Genomic DNA, 8,858 nt, shown 5'->3' with positions numbered 1-8,858 from the left:
CAGCTCCCACTGCCGTGGAGATTCCTATCCTGCAGCATGACCCCGGGGTGTTAGTGTTCTCTTCCTTCAGAACCTCGCCCCTGTGTCCTGCTACCTTTTGTTCTTTTCCCTACCAGCATCTCACGGACAGTATCTAAGCCTTCACAAAGGGACTTCATTTTGTTTTCTTCCCCAGCTAAGTTCTTTACTCTTTCACCTTGGATTTTATACATGTGGGGATTTTTGTCTATCTGTATTGTTTGCTTAGTGGAGAATGGGGCGTGGTAGGGCTCCATGTAGTTTCAGGCTGTGCTACATTCTAGTGAATGTCTGTCTCTTTGGCAGAAAAAGTGGGTTAGGGTACTGATTGAAAGTTGGCGAGAAGAGTAGACAGGACAGTAGGGTCTGCCTGACAAGAAAAACAAGCTCAGGGATAGGAGGAGGGGTGTCACTGGTTGGGGAGATACTAGGCAGAGTCTGAATAGATGAATGGGTGTCAGGATTGCAGCAGCACAAGGATTTATATAGAACCTGTGTTAAAAGTGAGTTTGGGTCCATTTACAAAGCATAATTAAACCAGCTTGGTTGGAAAAGGAGGTAGAATCCATGGCTGTAGGAGATAGTCAACCAGGTAGATATAGTAAAGACTGTAATATGCAGGTTTAAAATCATGTGTTTATTGATTCATTTTTCTTATTTTTCCTATGAAGCAGTTTGGTGTGGTGGACACATCACTGGTTATAGATTGAGATCTGAGGTAGTAGAAAATGAGATCTTTCCAAAGATGCCACAGCAGTACCTCCCAGGCCGCGACACTCCTCCTGTGTGACCTTGCCACTGCCCGGTTAAGAGAAGGACTCCGTCTCCTCCCTGAATCTGGGCAGGTCTTGCCACTAGCTTGACTAAAAACAGAAACAAACAAAAACCCAACAACAACAAGAACCCCAGCGGAAATGATGCTCTACCAGTTCCAGACAGTGCTGGCCTGGCCTGGCGGCCTGCATTCTGCCCCTTGCAAGGCAGCCCACGTGTAAGCACACCCAGCCCAACAGCGCCCAGTGCGTGCGAAGCCCACGTGTCCTGGAGCCCTGGAGGGCCAACCAGGACCACACGCAGATGGAAAGCCGCCAGCAAGTGCAGAGCCGCAAACCTGTGGGTAGGGAAGCCATCCTGGGGGTGAATCCTTACACTCTGCCCAGCTGATGCTTCCTGGATCACAGGCAAACCGCAGAGCCAACCCTCCTGGAATTCCTCATCCACAAAATAGTGGGGGGCATATACAGTGGTGGTTGTCACCCATTCAATTTGGGGTGTAGTGTTCCACGGCCCAGGGAACCGAACCTGGGCTCTTGGTGGGCACGCGATGCTCCCACTCCCTGGAGAATGCTTTTGTGGCTGTAATGCCCATTTGAGTGTGCCCAGCCTGTCTGCTTCCATCACCTCAAGGCGGTCTTTCCAATTGTCAGCAGAGATCTTTGAGGTGTCCTCTGCAGCCTTTGTGGTAGCTTTCAATCTAGGTGGGATATCTTTTATGAAACACAGAAATCACCCTATCTGTTACTTTAATAACAATCTCTTAAGCAATTACTAGCATTTTCCCCTTCCAAATATATTTCATACTTCAGCCCCATGTGATTGGAAAGCATCCCTACATATTTTTTAAAATCAGCAAAATGATTTTCCAATCATGTGAACAAATAAAAAACCCTTAAAGGGATCCTATGGCTCATTGTTTCTTGACTAAGGTAATTTGAAAGAGGAAATAAAAATCAATTGTGCTTCTCTAAATAATAGAAAAGCAAAGGAGAAATTTTTTAAAAAGCAGCAAACTTGTATTGGCTGTTTGTTTCTATCTCTAAAATAGCAAGCATATTTTTAATTTATGGTCAGCTGGGAGGCTCTTAATCTGCAGAATTGATCAATAATGTAGTTCAATCATTCTCAAGCTTCGAGGCATTCTAGTTAATGAAGGAAGGGCTTGCTTTTCCATAATAGTTCTCACGGGCGATAACCTTATAATGTTGAACCACGGCTAAATTTGTTCCACCAATAAGATAGAAAACACTGACCAAATAAAATTTCAGGACTCTGCTCCTTACTTCCAACTATGGTTTCCCGGCATTGAGTGTTCCAGTCAGTTTAATAATCTGGTTAATAACTTTTCTGAGAGAGCAGTGTGGTTTCAAGGAAAGAGTTGTAGGTTCCATCATGAGCTAACCTTCTTACCAGCCTTATGTCTTTGGGCAGGGGGTGCAAGCATCTTGGCTGCAGCTCGCACACCTCCTCCCTCCTGATGGGGGGCAGGGTGGGAGGTGAAAGGGAGGTGTGCAAACATCTTGGCCCCAGCTGGCACACATCCTCCCTTCTGATGGGGGGTGGTGGGGGTGGAGGGGGTTCATGGGAAGTGCGCCTAGACACCTGCCATCGTGCTGTTTCACGGCTTTTACCAACATTTCTCACTGCATTGTCTCAGAAGCCAGGCTGGCCACATTGCTGCTTTTGTCATTAATACCCTCCTTGTCTCTTCAGTGAGCACTGTTGCCCGTTTGACTTGGCAGCGCTGCCTGTTATTGCACACCTGACCCCAGTAGGCCAGGGGCTAGAAGAGGCCAGGACAGCTATTGCTGCTTCCCTCCGCCTCCCACACCACCCAGCCAGCACACACCACACTTCCTGCAGACCGTTGGTCCTCCCATCTCTTATTTGATGGTCCCCAGGCAGTGTAGCTGCTCATCAATAGGACCCCCTGGTGACTTCCCAGTGGGTACAACTTCTCTCCCAAGCCCAGTGACCCTACAGCTAAAGATTCCAAGTGGTTGTAGATGGCTTCCTCCCTCAGCACCCACTAATCCGTAACTGTGAAGTCACCTCCTGTGTTGGGTCACAGGTCACATCTGGGACCAAGCTTGCCTCAATGGAAGCACACGGCTATGCGGACCCAGCCCTAGCTCAAGGTGGCTCTTTGATGTATCTTCCTAACATGGTGAAAAGGGAATGAGGACAAAAAAGGGAAGAAAGAAAACAGTGCCTTGGATTTTATTCCCTTTAAGAAAAAACATTTCAGCAAGTAGGCCACACATATTTGCATCTTTAAAAAACTAAATCAATACAGTAATCAAACAAAATTCCATTAGGCTATGAAGTAGCAGAGCTACAAATCTATGCTGTTTTTGATGAATGCATTTAGTCAAGGGATAAAATGTTCAGAGGAAAGGCTAAATGAGTCCTTGGCTTTAAATAGATTTACCCTTGCAAATGCCATTTATATATACAGCCTCTACTGCTAAAAAAACATGATGGTCAGGAGTGCAGTTCACTTTGCCACAAGATATCAGAACAAAACACTGAATACCCTTTTTGAGAATGCTGAAATGTGATCACTAATGTGAACATCCACAAGACAGGCTGTGCTCTAGTTGGTAATTAGGAACCACTATAATTTTAATTACAGCAATTCTTGCTCTCAGAAACTTTAGAATGAAATAAACATTAGGTGTCATACAAATACAGTGATTTATTTAATATTAAGTACATAATTTATTAGATCATTGAGCAAAGCTATTTAAAAATTCTGTGACTTCATACTCTTCTTCTTATCTTTAAATCTGCACCCTTGGTTTAAAATCCCATAGAATTAATTTGAAAATAAATATACAACTGAGATTTCAAAGCTAGGGGACCTGAACGGTTCAATTGATTGTCTGACTCTTGCTTTTGGCTCAGGTCATGATCGCAAGGTCATGAGATGGAGCCCTGCATTAGGCTCTGCCCTCAGTGTGAGTCTGCTTGGAAGTCTCTCTCTCCCTCTCCTCCTGGCCCTCCCCCAACTCACTCTCAAATAAAGAAATGAAACTTAAAAAAAATGTCAAAATTATAGTTTCAATAATAAAAACTAATGCTCCACGGTACTGTGATGGGCCTGGCACTATATTAACATACTTAATCCTCACAGTGATCCTATAGTGAGGACACAAATATTATTCCCATTTTTTTTAAGAGATAGAAAGACAGTCACTAAGATGCTAAATAGCTTTGTGACAGAGTCTCACTCCATAACCAAATTCCCAATGAAAGGAATTAACAATTATGACTTGTTCAAATAAAAATAATTTCACCTTGTAAAACTGATTTTTAAACCTCTCATATATTCACAAATGCAAGACAATGAGGAGAATAAGCTAAACACTGGTTTAAAAAATATGAGTTTTGAAAAATATATTTTTGTTAAAGGCATTTTTGTGATGAAGTACCGACTCTAACCCCTTATGGACTCATGCATTAACAGGCATCTATGTAGCAGTTTTCTTTGGAAATGGGATATTAAGTAAGAAAACTACAGAGGGAAGGCTAGCAGAGGAGAAAGAGATAATTAACCTGTCGTGACAATTTGACCTGAACTGGTTGTAGAAAAGATATGATTTAACTTCATTGTTGTCATTTATGATTTCATCATCTGGAGTAGTTAATGTTGGTTATCAGACTGCCCTATAATGTATTTACATTTGTTTTGGCATTTGTTCTTGTACTGATACAGATAAAATATGCAAGGTTCAAATACCTCATTTAGTTATTTGACAATTTTTAAAAATATTTTATTTATTTGAAAGAGAGGGCGAGAGCACAAGTGGTGGAGAGGAAGGAGCAGGCTACCCATCCAGCAGGGAGCCTGATGCAGGACTAGATCCCAGGACACTGGGACCATGACCTGAGCCAAAGGCAGACACTTAATGGACCTGAACCACCCAGGTGCCCCTTGACAATTTAAGTAAGCTCTACACCCAACTTGGGGATTGAACTCAGAATCCTGAGATCAAGAGTTGCATGCTCCACAGACTGAGCCAGCCAGGCATCCCTTGACAAATATTTTTAGGCACCTGTCATGTACCCAGTAGTAGGTACTTGAGCTAAGATCTTGAGATAAGACCATGCCTTAATGTAACCTAAGCAGAAGAAGACAGAACATAAAAGTATACAGTGTATTACAAGGTGAGCAGTGCCATGGGACAATGGAAGAGGTTGTTGGAGGCTCTAGGGGAAAGGGGGTGGTTGCAGGTTTAGAGTTCTCGGGTAAGGTAAGCATCATTCAGAAGGTGACAATTGCATTGAGCTTTGAAGGTGGGGGGGGGGAATCTGGGGGAAGAGCCTTCCAGCAAAAGAAACTGCCTGAATATAAGCCCTGAGGAGGAGCCTCCAGTGCTGAGTGAGTGGAGGGAGAATATAGTAAGAGAGGAGTTAGAGAGGTAAGAGGCAATGGATCCACTGCATGTATTTTGGTTTTCTTAGAGAAATTTGGAGCCATTGGAAGGTGTTAGGCAGAAATGTGAAATGATATGATCCACATAGATCTAAATAGTATCACTCTGGCTGTTGCATTGAGAACAGACTGTAGGGCTATAAGAGAGGAAGCAGAGAGACTAGTCAGGAGGCTATTAGAATAATCCACATAAGAGATGATGGTGGCCCAGGTGGAGGAAGAAGGGATGGTGATTCTGGTCATTTTCTGAAGGAAGAGCTTATAGAAATTCCTGATGGATGTGACATAAGGTGTGAGCAAGGAAAGTTGAAGATGTCTGCAAAGCCTTTGGCCTGAGGAAATGGGAGGGCAGAGATGCTATGACTAAGTGTCTGGGTTGTAAGAAAGTAGAGTAGGAGTTTAGCTTTGGAAACCTCAAGTTTTTTTATGTCTATTAGACATCAAACAGGAGAGTATATGCAGGAATTTTGATATAGGAAATTCAAAAGAGGTGTGGATTAGAAGTATATATTTGGAAGCCATCAGCAAATGGATGGCATTGACATTGGATGCGCTCAGCCAGGGAGTTTGTGTGGAGGGAGTAGAGAAGAAGTCATGAGAGCTGGTCCCCGGAGCCCTCTCACATCAGAAGATCAGAGAAGAGAGGAAGTAAGCATAGCAGACTGAGCTGAAGTGAGGCTGGAGGAAAGCCAGAAGAAGAAAAGCTTCTGGAGGGCCTCACCAAGAAAATAGAGGTCAGGTAGGTCAGGTAAGAGAAGTATCCGGAGGCCACGGGTGGTCTTGACAGAAGCAGTTTTGATGAAGTAATTGGAAAAGCATGAGAGAAGAAAGATAAGAAATGGATGCATGCGGAGAAATGGGGCAGTTGCTGGAAGGCATATGGTGTCCACACATTTGTGTGCTGGTAGAAATGATCCATAGGACTGGGTAGATGGGAGGAGGGATTGCTGAGGTGAGAGGGAGTATGATCTCAGAAGAAGAGAGAGGACCAAGAACACGGCAGCTACAGTAGGCCCCCTCATCTGTGGTTTGCTTTCCATAGAGACCGTGGTTGCCTATGGTCCAGAAGCAGATGACTCTCCTCCGGACAAACTGTCAGAAGATGGTCCTGCAGTAGCCTGATGCTGCCTCAGTGTCTGCCTCACTCCCCTCACCGGGCATACATTTCATCATCTCATGTGATCACAAGAAGAACGGTAAGTCCGGTATGATGAGATATTTTGAGAGAGAGACCACATTGCCATAATTTTCATCACAGTATATTGTTATAATTCTTCTATTTTATCATTAGTTGTTTTTGTTAATGTCTTACTGTGCCTAGTTTATAAATCAAGCTTCATCCCAGTTGTGAAAGCATAGGAAATAGCACAGTATACATAGAGTTGGGTACGATCTCTTGTCTCAGGTCTCCTCTGGGGTCTGGAAACATGTCTCTGGTGGACAAAGGGAGAAGATGGATTATCTACGTGAAGATGCTGGAAGATGGGCAGATGTGGTGGCTGGTGGGATTTATGGATGTTCTCATGAGACCACTTTTGATCAGGTTTTATTTTTCAAAACATGACAAAGCAAGAGAGGGGCCAAGGGTTGGGGCGCGGCAGCAGGGGAGCCGTCCTAAAGTCTGACAGTGGGATATAAGCAATCTTTACCTCACAATGTAATTTTACCCCACAGTCATGAGGGAAGAGAATACAGAGATGAGGGAAGTGGCTGCCAAACACAGCACACAGACGGCAGCCAGCAGGTGCGGAGATGAGGCTGGAAGGAGGCCACTTACTGATGGGGGAGGACTTACTTCCTAAAGAAAAGGCACAGTTGGATTGGATGTGGTGGTGGATTGTTTAAAAAGGCAACTCAGATCACATCTCTGTGTCTGTCCCCTCTCTTAGTGTTTCTCTGCAGTTCGCTTCAGTCTGTTTCTCCCCCGGAATATCTGTTGTTCTGTGCCCTGCATTGGCGGCAGATGCAGAAGTGGTGTCTGGGACGTCGGAGGCTTGGTCTGGAGGTCCCTAGGCCGCGCTGCGTGTCAGAGGGGAGCCCGGCGGCTTGGGAGGAAGCCAGCCGTCCTGCTGGGGGGCGCCGTCTGGCTGGTAGCTACTGGCCACCATGACTCTGGAGGACTTGTCATGGGTGTGTAACTGAGGCACAGAATCTCACATTTGTAGCAGTTTTATTAAGATTTTATTTATTTATTCACAAGAGACACACAGAGAGAGGCAGACACAGACAGAGGGAGAAGCAGGCTCCCTGTGGGGAGCCCGATGCAGGACTTGATCCCAGGACCCCGGGATCATGACCTGAGCCAAAGGCAGACACTCAACCACTGAGCCACCCAGGTGCTCCTTTCTGTTTTCTTTACCCTCAAAGACACAGGCTGTCATAGGTCCTGGCCCGAATTTCATGTGGCCCACTCCCCGGAGGCTCTGGCTGCGCAGAGGGGGACTGGGAAGGCTGGGCCATAGCTGTTGGCCCTACTCCTCTCTGGAAGCACTGGCTTCTCTGCCTCCACTCCCCTTTGCCCTGAGGTGCCGACTCCATGTCCTGGACATTTCTCTGAGGTCCTTGGTGATGCGGGATTGACACTCCTTGCCCCTGCCTGGCTTCACGGCCCCGACACTGCATTAATTACTCTGCTGGATCAAAGTGGGCCTGTGAATTATTAATGAAAGGGATCATTATACCTGGGCAGGATTTTTCCTGACCATCCTCATGCTATATTTCCAAATGTCCTTCAGATGACCTCTGCATCACTTTGTAAGTCTGTGCTGTTTTGGTAAAGATGTGTAGCTGGGGGACAGATGGGAGATGATAATGTCTCTCACCTGACCAGGTAAATAAACACTAGATGTGGACTCAGATGATCTGGGACACACACATGGCTGATTACATAGCCCAGGGTAGGAGATGACTGGGAAAATTTTGAGTTTTGTCCAAAGATGTACACGTTTTTTCTGCATTGCATTTTGTGTGAATAAAATATTCAATAGATCTCAGCTTCCTTGTGGACTGCAAATGACAAGAAGTGTGTGGAATGAATACACTAATAAATGAGAACCTTGTGGTTGAATCTAAAAGCTACTGTTTAGGGCCACGTCAAAGCTACCCTGAGTGTTGGCAGTGTCTCGCTTTGTCCCATCCATTTCCTCTACTGAGGTCCGAGTGGTACTTCTAAGATTTAAAATTTTATCTCTAATTGTAGAATTGAAGACTGTGGCATGTTGAAGAGTTAGGGGAAGATGGTCTTGCTGAAATCAAGCAAGAGAATAGGGCAGGAGGCGATGCTGACATTTATGGAACATTTCCCTGTGGCAACAAGTGTCACTCGCATTGTTTGGTGTGATTCTCACAACAACATTGTGTAGGAGGTGCAACTAGTTCCTGGCCTTGCTGAAGAAAAAGCAGAGGCACAGGATGTTTAAGTAACATCGTCAAGCTTTTTTGTTTTGTTTTGTCTTGTTTTGTTTTTTGTTCATTTTTTATTTAAGTTCAATTTGCCAAAAACAAAACAAAACAAAACAAACCAATTTTAAAGAAAATACAATATGCTAACATACAGTATAACACCCAGTGCTGATCCCATCAAGCACCCTCCTTACTGCCCGTCACCCAGTTACCCCATCCCTCT

Source organism: Canis lupus, chromosome 5, assembly GCF_011100685.1.
Source record: "Canis lupus familiaris isolate Mischka breed German Shepherd chromosome 5, alternate assembly UU_Cfam_GSD_1.0, whole genome shotgun sequence".
NCBI lineage: Eukaryota > Metazoa > Chordata > Mammalia > Carnivora > Canidae > Canis > Canis lupus.
This window is presented reverse-complemented; position numbering follows the sequence as displayed.